Genomic DNA, 12,057 nt, shown 5'->3' with positions numbered 1-12,057 from the left:
ATGTATTGGGTCGGCCAAAAAGACCAAAAAGACGTTTGGGTTTTTCTGTAACATCTTACTGAACTTTTTGGCCATCCCAGTATTTTACCAGATCCTGTTTTCAAAGCAGCTTATAGCTGATACTTACAAGATTCCTCCTTTTAAAATACGTGCACATTGAGTACAAACTGAGCCTAAAATGTTACTTTTTTTATGCTTGTCATGCGCGTGTGAACATTCCCCAGCTGTCCATTTCAAAAGGACAGTGGGTCTATCCATGTTGTAAGTTTGCTGGACTCTTCCACAGGGCAGTCACTGTGCCTAGAGACAAAGTAGGGATGCTCTTCAGCAACCTTCACTCTGCTTAGACCAAACTCAAAGCCACACCCTTGAAAAGTGATAGAGTAAAACTGCATTTTAATTTCTGTTTTTCCAAAAGCTGCCTAATGTAGTTAATTGACAATAGCAACTGTATTTTCTGATCAGAGACATAAACTGTAAACCTCAAGGCAATTCTTCTCTTGCCAGTGGTTGCCCTTGATAATAAAATAATTACCACATTGACAGCGTTCACTCAATTTCAACACTGAGGGTTTCTCCCACAAAGCGTGCTGGAGAAAAGTGCCAGGCCACAAGACAGTTAAATCGAATTATTTCTGCATTTCGCCCTGCCTTGGTTTAAGTATAAATGCCCATACTCTCTCGGTTACTCCACCTCTGAAAAGCACAGGGATTTTTTTTTTTTTCTTTTTCAGCTTTCAGTGTATAGCAGTATTGTTTATGGGACTTGGGACTCCACAGTTTTAAACCCAATATTTATCTTTTTAATATGAAATATTCAACCATTGTTTTGTGTATTTGACAGGGTTGGTCTCTGTCCTGAGACCATACTGAAATGTTTTTGGTTCTCTATGCTTTCTCTTGACCTCAGGCCTTGCTCATTCTGAGCTGCTGAGAGCTCTCTCCCTGTCCACTGCTGCTCAGCTCATTTCACCCTCTAACTCCTGTTCACCATCCAGGTATTGGTTTAATTATTACTTCCTCCAGGAAGCCTTCCCTAATACTTTAATTCTGGGTTAAGTGGCATGAGTTCTGTACACTTTTCACGTTACATTTCAATTGCCTCTTCACTTAGTTGAATTCTCCACTAGACTGAGTTTTCTGAGATCAGAGACACTACTTTGTTTATAGAATGTATTTAGCAGCTGGAAGGAACACAGTTTGTCATTTAGTAAATATTTTTTAAAGTATATTTGATTTTTTGTTCTTTTATAGCTATCCTTTTCCTTCCTATCCTATGGTCAGTCAGCATTTGCTCCCCTCACCCATTAACTCTGGTTAACTTTGGTGGCTGTGTGGTTTGCTTTAACCAATGGGATGTGAGCAGATATAACATATAACACATTTGGGCCAAAGCTTTAAACGCACTTGCATGATTGACACTCCTCTTCTTCCTGCCTTCCACGGTCAGAAAAGCATCTTTCAGATAGTGGCTACTCCTCAGACTTGATTCAAAGAGAGAAGACACTTGATGCAAGCTGAACCCAAAAGAGCCCAGCAGAACCTAGTAACATGAATGATAAATGACTGTTGTTTCAAGTTGCTAAGATTTGGGATTATTTGTCACCACAACAAAAGTTGATTAATAAAGAAATTGATACCTAGAAGCAAGGCATCAGTGTAACAACAATAAACTAAAATATGTAGTATTTGCACTGTGCCTGTTATGGGAGCCCCTGATGTTAAAGGAGGCTGGAAAAATGACAAACTATTCTATGCAATGGTGAAATTTTTGGTAATACTGTTACCTGAGATAACTTGAAAGGCAGAAAATATACCTATAAACTTCGCAAAGAATTTTCAAAATGGAATGTTGGTAGCCCAAAATTGCTTTTTAGGCTTTATAAGGAAGAATAAACTCAGAAAATAATTGGACTTTTTTCAATGGAGTGGAAGAGAAAAGAAGAATGCAGAAGTCCAGAGACATAGTTGAAAGATGTTACTGTTTCTCATCTCCAGCCAGTAAATTATTTGCAAATTAAAACAAGGCCTCAATGCAAAACCAAGTCAAGGACATGGATAGTTGTTTTCTAGTTGTGTGTACATTTTATTACACTGAATCATTTTAATTATTTTTAGTGAATTTAAAGCACATCAGAAATTTAGCAACTTGAGCAAATTCTGAGTGTGAAATTACCATAGTAACAAGTAGGCAATTTTAAAGATAATATCAAAGAGATTTTTAAGTGGATAAATAGGAGGAGCAACTTATATTATCTATTATCTTTTAGAAGCCTACTATACAGATCAGAAGGCAAAAGCCGTCTTCAAAAATTAATATTGTAGGGGCTTCCCTGGTGGTGCAGTGGTTGAGAGTCCGCCTGCCGATGCAGGGGACGTGGGTTCGTGCCCCGGTCCAGGAAGATCCCACACGTTGAGGAGCGGCTAGGCCCGTGAGCCATGGCCGCTGAGCCTGCGCGTCCGGAGCCTGTGCTCCACAACGGGAGAGGCCATGACAGTGAGAGGCCTGCGTACCGCAAAAAAAAAAAAAAAAATTAATATTGTAAAGTGCTTATAAAGAGTTTTTGTCATCATAAATATGAAAAGTTAATATTTTTATCCTACTAAGTAAAAGTATGCCTAATTAATAATAATATGATGATGATGATGATTCAGGCTTGGGAGTAAAGATCAAATCAAGACTGGTGTCACCACACCATCTGTTAAGACCTCTGATCGCTTTAAAGTGATCCCCAGTAAGTCATTTCACTTGTACAAAATGGTTCTGGGTAAAGAAATCATAGATTGGCCTAATGGAAGCCTAAAGAGTGCAAATTATCTGTAATTAAGCCTAGAAGTATGTCTGCTAATTATGGATCTGGCTATTGGCAGGTGGCACTAACAGGAAACAAAGATATCAAAGAAAGTAGCAATGTTTTTTTTTAAGTTGTAGTGCCAAAATTGCTACCAGCCTGAATTAAAAGAGGTTGTGATTTTTTGAACAGTAAAACTACCCTTGAGCTCTCGACTTTTTTGACAGGATAAGGAAGCTGTTTGGCATCCAAAAACAGAAGGTTCTCCCAAACAGGATATTGGAAAAGGAAGGACTTCCCAGAAGGTGAAGTCAAGAGTCATGAAGAACAATAGACTATGAAGCTACCTCCAGGAAACAAAATTGAAGGTTGGTTAAACACAGTTCCTTACACTCAGGTTAGCAGACTTTATAACAATTTCTCCATGGGATTTCAGAACTTCTGTGAATCAGTGACTGCTAGGTTCTCACCTTCTTCCCCTTCCTAAATGAGAGTGTTTACTGTGGTTACACTATTTTATTGTGGATGTGTAGGTATGTATTTTATCATGGGTGGGTACAAATAACAAATCTTTTAGGTCATAGGACTTTGGCTCAATAGAGCTACATTTGGGCATGATACAAACTCAAGATCCTGGATTTCAAGCTAGAGGTTTTGATTAGATCAGACCTTGGAGTATCTTTAGGATGGGGTGATTACATTTTTTTTACAGCAAGGAAGTGAACATTTGTGAACTTGTTCACAAGCAGGCTGTGGTAGATTACATTATGTCACAAATATTTATTCCCTCCATACCCTTGCCATGCTTCTCTGTGAGCACAGTCTATTTTCCTTTCCACTGACTTTAACCTGGGTCATATTACTTTCTTTAGCAAATAGATTGTCTTAGAAGTTTTAAATGTGTTTGCAAATGTGCTTATACATTGTACATGGCTTGGTACCCAATCTTGATGTTTCCCTCCAAAATGAGAATAGCATGTCCAAGATACTAGCTTACTCCTTCAGCCTGGGCTATGGAATGAAAAGATAATTGTCATGGAGCCAAGGTCTAGCTCAGCCAAACTCAGTTAAACCCAGAAAAGCCCTCACCCTCATGAACTTAGGCAATCAATACATATTTGTTGTTATAACCCACAGAGATATTGGGATTGCTTGTTACAGCAAAAGCTGGCTAATACAAGTTTTGAATGAATTTGTTGTTGAAAATAAAGAAGGAAGAATTATATTGTCTATAAAAATGCTTGGTTTATATAGGAAAACCATGTAAGAATCTGAATGTACATAAATAAGTGAACTCAATCAGAATTATTCACAGGTGGAACTAATAGAGATACTATTAGGTTGACCAAAAGGTTCGTTCAGGTTTTTCTGTAAGATGTTATGGAAAAACCCGAATGAACTTTTCGGCCAACCCAATAGTTGAGTTGCTTGGTTATTTGCTACTTGGACAGTAGTTTTTTTTTGTTTTTTATTTATTTTTGGCTGCATTGGGTCTTCATTGCTGCACATGGGCTTTATCTAGTTGCAGTGAGCAGGGGCTACTCTTCCTTGTGGTGAGCAGGCTTCTCATTGTGGTGGTTTCTCTTGTTGTGGAGCACAGGCTCTAGGCATGCGGGCTTCAGTAGTTGTGGCATGCAGGCTCAGTAGTTGTGACTCATGGGCTCTAGAGTGCGGGCTCAGTAGCTGTGGTGCGCAGGCTTAGTTGTGCTGCGGCATATGGGATCTTCCCGGACCAGGGCTCGAACCCATGTCCCCTGCATTGGCAGGAGGATTCTTAACCACTGCACCACCAGGGAAGTCCTGGACAGTAGTTTTGAAGTCAAAAGTAGTGACCCTAGATTCAGAGGCCTAGAGGGGATTTTGATAGGCTTTTTAGACATCTTCTTTTTAAAAAACTAATCAAGAGGTATCTATAGACCCAGAAGTCTGAAAGAAATTCCAGTATATATTAGAAGATGGGTCAGTGTTTCCAAGGATGTTGATACTTAAAGAAGAGTCTGCAGATTTAAAAAAGGGAATGCCAATGTTGAATGTTTAAGACATTGATTTTTTTTAATTAATTTATTTATTTTTGGCTGCGTTGGGTCTTTTTGCTGAGCACAGGCTTTCTCTAGTTGCAGAGAGTGGGGGCTACTCTTCGTTGCGGTGCACGAGCTTCTTATTGCGGTGGCTTCTCTTGTTGCAGAGCACGAGCTCTAGGCTGCATGGGCTTCAGTAGTTGTGGCTCATGGGCTCTAGAACGCAGGATCAGTAGTTGTGGTGCACAGGCTTAGTTGCTCCACATGTGGGATCTTCCTGGACCAGGGATCGAACCCATGTCCCCTGCATTGGCAGGCAGATTATTAGCCACTGCGCCACCAGGGAAGTCCCAAGACATTGGTTGTTTAATGCTGTATATACATGCCAACTTGAGTAATGAGATTTTGTACCTGGAATGTAAAAATTATGTAGCTTGTTTTTGAATTTTCATCATCCTATAGTAGAGAGTACTTTTTAGATGGAAAAAAAAAAAGACAAGGGAGTTTTACTTAGAAGTATGTTCTGAATGACATGTATGTGTCACTGAGAAAAGAACCAAATTGATGAATGTTGTGGCAAAACCCCAGGGAATTAGGAGTTCACGACTTAATTAGAAGTTCCACATGTAAAAGGAAGTATCTAAATAGGCTTACTTAAGAAGGTCTATCATCTGACTACAGGACTGAACTAACCCCTTTATTCATCTTTTTAAATGCTCTTGCAACTGTGAGAGTTAGCATCATCAGTATAATTTTTAAATTCTAGAAAGATATTTTTACAAGAACTTGTCCCATCTCATGGATTGCTAGTTTTCTGAACTTTTAGATACTGTATCATATTCACAAAAATAACAGAAATGAAAAGATGTTTATATATATATATATCCACAAGTATCCTTCTTAAAAGAGAATTGGTGTATTGAGTCGTTCATGAATCCATTATTGACTAAGCATTTACTGAGTACCTGCTACATGCCAACCTTTCTTTTTTTTTTTTAATTGAAGTATAGTTGATTTACAATGTTGCTTTAGTTTCTGGTGTACAGCAAAGGGATTCAGTTTTATATATATATGTTTTTTCCATTATTTATTATAGGATATTTAATGTAGGTCCCTGTGCTATACAGTAGGACCTTGTTGTTTATCTATTTTATATATAGTAGTGTGTATGTCCTAATCCCATACTCCTAATTTATCCCTCCCACACTCCCTTTCCCCTTTGGTAACCATTAATTTATTTTCTATGTCTGTGAGTCTGTTTCTGTTTCATAAATAAGTTCATTCGTGTCATATTTTAGATTCCACATATAAGCGATATCATATGGTATTTGTCTTTCTCTGTATGACTTCCTTCACTTATTATGATAATCTCTAAGTCCATCCATGTTGCTGCAAATGGCGTTATTTCATTCTTTTTTATGGTTGAGTAGTATATACCACATCTTCTTTATCCATTCATCTGTGGATGGACGCTTAGGTTGCTTCCATGTCTTGGCTATTGCAATAGCCAATAGTGCTGCAATGAACATTGGGGTGCGTGCACATTTTCGAATTATGGTTTTCTCCAGATATATGCCCAGGAGTGGGATTGCTGGATCATATGGCATCTCTATTTTTAGTTTTTAAAGGAACCTCCATATTGTTTTCCATAATGGCTGCACCAATTTACATTCCTACTAACAGTGTAGGAGGGTTCACTTTTCTCCACACCCTCTCCAACATTTGTTATTTGTAGACTTTTTAGTGATGGCCATTCTGACCAGTGTGAGGTGGAGCATGCCCACCTCTTGATCAACTGAGATGGAGTATAAAAGAAATGACCATCTACTCCAGGACCTTATAATTAAACAAGTGTGTCAAGATTTATATGTATGAAATAATTAAGTAATAAACTCATGGTGATAAATGATTTTTGTGTTAAAAACAATGGTTCAGGAGATAAATTCTTTGGACTGTTAGAGACTGGGATAAGTAAAAGGAGGACCAGGGCAGTTTCCTAGAAGAGTGAGACAGATCAAAGAGAAGTCTGATCTTACAGTTGGGTGAGTTCTAACAGCAAGAATAAAGATGTAAACATAGGAAGCAGTAAAGAGAGTACAGCAGTATCTTAAGGAAACTAAATTACTGAGAGGCTTAGGGCTAAAGGAAATACGTTGTGTGCCATATTTATACTTGAAAATGTCTGCTTGCTTCACAGACAACAATGTTGCAAATGGAGACTATGACTAGCACAAGTAAGATGATACATTTTCAAGAGAAGCATCAGGTGGTCAGAGACAGAAGACAGGAACAAGGGGAAGAGCCTGTAACGGGGTTTACATGAGGAAGGCGAGGGAGGGTAGGGTAAACAGCTTGGGATTGGCCAGTTTGAATAATTCTGGCAGGCTTTGGACTATAGGGATGGTCTCTAGTTACTTGATAGCTGTGTCTGGGATGATTTAGGGCAGGAGAAATACTGGCTTCATATGTGAGAGTTAGATAAGGAGGTGGTTGGCTTGTGTATGAGAAGGGACTCCCAAGTAAATTATTTACTATCTTTAGAAATTAGCTAGCTCTGGAAGGGGCAGTCTCTCCCCACGTCTGTAAGGCCCTCAAAGACCAGCATATCAATACAGAAAAGAAAATATAGTTAAAGTAATTGGCCCCATGGTGAACAGATGCCAAAAGACAAATACAGAATCTAAGAAAATACATACATGGGGTACATTACATTGCTTTCTCTATAATTATATATGTTTAAAAGTTTTCTTTAAAAATTTGACCTAAAAGAAAAAAAAAACTAGAAAGGGGACTTCCCTGATGGTCCAGTGGTTAAGACTCCGCACTTCCACTGCAGGGGGAATGGGTTTGATCCCTGGTCAGGGAACTAAGATCCCACATGCCATGCGGTGCGGCCAAAAAAAATAAATTAATTAATTTTAAAAAAAGAACTAGAACATTAGATAGTGTAAATAGGTTTTTTTTTCCAAAGAGAGCTACAACAATATCACCCATTTCACATGTTCTTTAGCATTGTGGCCTTGCTACTTTCCTATTGGGAGGTAGAGTCTATTTCCTCTACCATTGAATTTGGACTAGCCTTGGTACCTATTATGACCAATGGGAGATGTAATGCTTTGACTTCTGAGCCTGGGCCTCAAAAGTTATACATCTTCTATCTTTGCTTCTTATAATGCACCTTCTGGGAATTCAGCCATTATGCTATGAGGAAGCCCAAGCAGCCACATGGAGAAACCTATGTGGAGAAATACCAAGGTCCCTGACTACAACCTCAGCTGAGTCCCCAGTCAGGAGCCAGAAATAACTTGCTAGATATGTGAGTGAGACCATATTAGACCTTTAGTCATTTCAGCACCCGCACTGACAACATGACCCCTAACAAAGAAGAAAAACTATTTAGCCAGTCACTGCTTGAATTCCTGATGCATAGAATCATGAACAAATAAACCACTTTTGTTTTAAGCAATTAATTTAGAGGTACTGTGTTGCATAGTGATGAATAACTGATTTAAAAATATAGGAACATCTTGCAGAGATCATTACTTCCTTATGAGAAGAAAATAAAGAACTATAATATGGATGTGATCTTTAAGGAAATGAATAAAAATAAAGGCAAATTTAATTTAAACACCAAAAAAAATTGATTTCATGATCCATGAAATTTAAAAAAAATACTGCCTGAAGTAATGCAAGGCAGATGGTCAATAAGTGGTTCAGAGCTGGAAATATCTTTACATTTTTAGAACAGTGAGGTCTACTTAGCTGGAATAAATAACAAAGTTAGAAAAGTAGCAAGGAACTAGATGGGGGAAGGTCAATAGAGGCATTAACCTTAAATGTCTCAGTTAATAGTGCAGACTTTATTCAAGAGGCAACAGGAAGTTGGCTGAAGATTCTGAGCAGGACAGTGACATGATTTAATCAGTATTTTAACAAAAGTATTGAATAGTTGCTTTAGAATGGATTGGTTTAAGAAAAAACTCGACACAGCAGGGCCAGTTAGGATGATTTCCAGATATGAGGTTATGAGAATTTAGACTACGGAGATATTAAGTACATACAAATTCAAGAAACAATCTAATAAATAATTAAGAGATGACTGAAAGGAGAAAGGAAATGAAGAAGGAAAATCCAGAGAGGATGCTGAGATTTTGAGTTGGGATGAATGAAAAAACTGTGGTGACACTGGTAGAAAAAAATTGAAAAGAGATATTGTGTTGAAAGATGATGAAAATGTGGTTCTAGACCTACTGAGTTAGTAGAATATCCAAGTAGAAATACTCCATGCCCAGTTTCTGGCACAAAACTGAATTAAGGTGAGACATTATCAATCACAATATTAATCAGTATTTCCCAAAATGTGTTTCTCAAATGCCCCATTCAAAGAGTTTGAGACCAAATAAATTGGGAAAATGTTTGCTCCTTCTTGGATATCCATAGTGCACATTAGGGTAATGAACACTCAAAATGATCCTTCTGTAAGGAAACCTATATAATTTTGTGAAAGCAAAGCATTCCAAACTATGGTCAACCTTTGACATACTTTATATCATGACATACTTGGAAAATGCAAGAGGAGACTCATCAAGAATAAACCTATTAGCTAAAGTCAGAACACAGAGTCAGTCAAAAATGGAAAAGAAGATTGAGAGTGATGGTCAGGGGGTTAAGAACTGAACTATGACAGAGGAGATTCTGGAGAAGGGACTGTCTGACAAATGGAAGATGATCGTGGAAGTTCAGTGCCAGCTATGATCACAGAAGCCAACCTTTAAGTGGGTTTCAGAAGGACAAGGTGGTCATGTGCTGCAGAAATGTTAAGAAGCCCGAAGCCAAAAAAAGAGAATTAGAAAAGGTAATTGGATTTAGTAAGAGGTCAGTTGTCACCCTTGAGTTTTGATGGAATGGTTTGAAGGAAAATGTATAATAGAGGCCAAAGAAGAAGTATGTTGTGAGGGAAATGAATATGAATAATAGATAATGATTGAAAGGAGAAGAGTAACTCCATGAGTTTTCTATGTCAGTTGAAAAATTACCAATAGTAAGAAATCTGTGCCCATGCAAAGACTGATGAGAATATGCCAATGAGGCAGTCCAGGAATGATGCTGGAGAGTGGGAATAATTTATCCGGGGAGTAAGGAACATTTTTAGGGTAATGCCAAAAGAGGGCTAAATAGATGAAATGAAAGAGAAGAACTACTAAGGGTCAGAATTGTTGGGTAAAGGAGGCAGATAACAAGGGAGAAGGCTGTACTCAGAGAAAGAAAACCAAATACATGCCCCCTTGGAAGAGGAGCAATGCCAAGCTACATTAAGGACAATAAAATCTGGGAGACTGAGAAAGTCATTTAGGTAAATGTTGAATATAAAATGGAAAGGAATATAAATGTATATTCTTTAATAAAACATATTCTTTAGTACATATAAAAGGAAAAGTTTGGAAAGGATGGTATGATCTGTCCCCTTATTGTTTACTTATTCATTTATTTCAATTGCTTATTAAAGATAAGTCCTTCCCATTAAACTCTAAGTTCTGTAAGGCAGACCTTGGTCTGTCTTATTCGTTTTTGTGCCACTTATGTCTAATAGTGCCTGGCACATAATAGGTGATTGGTAGATATTGGTTCAGAATTTATAAGGTGTGCCTTGGTCCAGGAGACAGAGTGGAAGTGTGGGGTACAAATGATAGCAATCAATATTTGATTATAACAGAAGAGGAAGTCTAGGTCTGTGAGTGGGGAAACTTGCCTAATTAATAAACATTTTTGAGTTGTGAAGCTGGGCATTACCTCTCAGATCATCTGATCTTGATTCCTGTTTCTAAGGAAGGTTCATTTAATTTCCTAGCCTTAAGAAGCAAACTCAACCAAGAAAGACTCATAACACCAAAAAAAAAAAAAAAGCCTATATTTTATTTCATCATCTGGGTTTTTACAGTTACCCAAATACAGAGAATATGAATATATTTTCCCCCTTCACAGGTCATTTCCATTTCCTACTAGTTGCTGCATCTTCAGTCTTTTCAAGTCATCATTCCAATAGTGCATGATCTCTCACCCTCCACTCTCAATGTCAGCTCCAGATACACCCAAAAATACAAGGCCACTGTGAGAATTTTAAGCTTTTTTTTTTTTTGAGAATTTTAAGCTTTAAAACACCTGGTGAACATGAAATGTTGTAGAGAGCAGAGGCATTTATGTAACACTTTTCAGTTGTGCCAATAAGTCTTACTGTTTCTGACTTAAGAGGTTGACTCTTTTAAGACCAACAAATCATGTAGGAAAAAGCATCAACTTTGGGTCAATGATCCAGACTTAGTTTTGAATCCCCGAACCACTTACTTGCTTGCTAGTGACTCTAGTTAAATTATTCAACTATATGCAGTGGGGATGATAATAACTTACAGTTTCGGGTTGTTTTGAAAGTTGCAGATAATATCTATAATGTACCTGGTACAAAGCAGACACTCAGTAAAGAGAAGCTACAAATATTTTTATCCAAATTCTCTGTTTAGATAGCCAAAATACCACAATTAGGGCCACAGTAAAACACTGTAAGTCTCTGGCCATGGCAAATGAAAAAGTGCAAATGAAGATGAGTCTAAATACAGAAAACTATTTGAAAATCTGTTTACGAAACAGATCTCACATCCCTTACTCCACTGTAAACTGCATGACAACTGCGGTCTTCATCTTTAGTAGAGGACTGAAGGTATTTCTCTGGAAAGAGTAAAACAGAAGGTCTCTGGAGCAGGGGATACCAGAGATACTGGTATCCCTAATATCACACTAAAAATATGGAGATTAAATCAATGTTTACATACTGAATGTAGAGCTATCCTTCTTTCTTCCCTCATTCAGATCCCAGAGCTCTGACAGACAGGTCTCTACACTGCAGGCAAGGGATTGGAAGTTTTCTTTGGGCAAAGCGACCAGCCCAAAAGAAGAGACTAAAGACACTGAACATCAGAAATTTAGTGAAAAGGCTAGACCACCAGTAGTGAGGCCCACAATTGACAAGCACCATCCAAACACTCACACTTGGTCTGGTTTTCAATGCCCCCTTTAAAAAAAAAACAAAGCAGCTAAGGATTACCAGACAAACAAACAAACAAACAGCATAGAAGAAACGTTCTCTTTAAAAAATCATCATAAGATGATGAATATTATAACCATGAGGCAAGGTTAGTATGCTATTAAAAGGGGGGGGAACATTCATAATTTTTCTTAAAGAGCTTTTAGAATAA

The sequence above is a fragment of the Hyperoodon ampullatus genome (genome assembly GCF_949752795.1).
Source record: "Hyperoodon ampullatus genome assembly, chromosome: 17".
NCBI lineage: Eukaryota > Metazoa > Chordata > Mammalia > Artiodactyla > Ziphiidae > Hyperoodon > Hyperoodon ampullatus.
The sequence above is the reverse complement of the archived record's forward strand: the minus strand, read 5'-3'. Positions refer to the sequence as shown.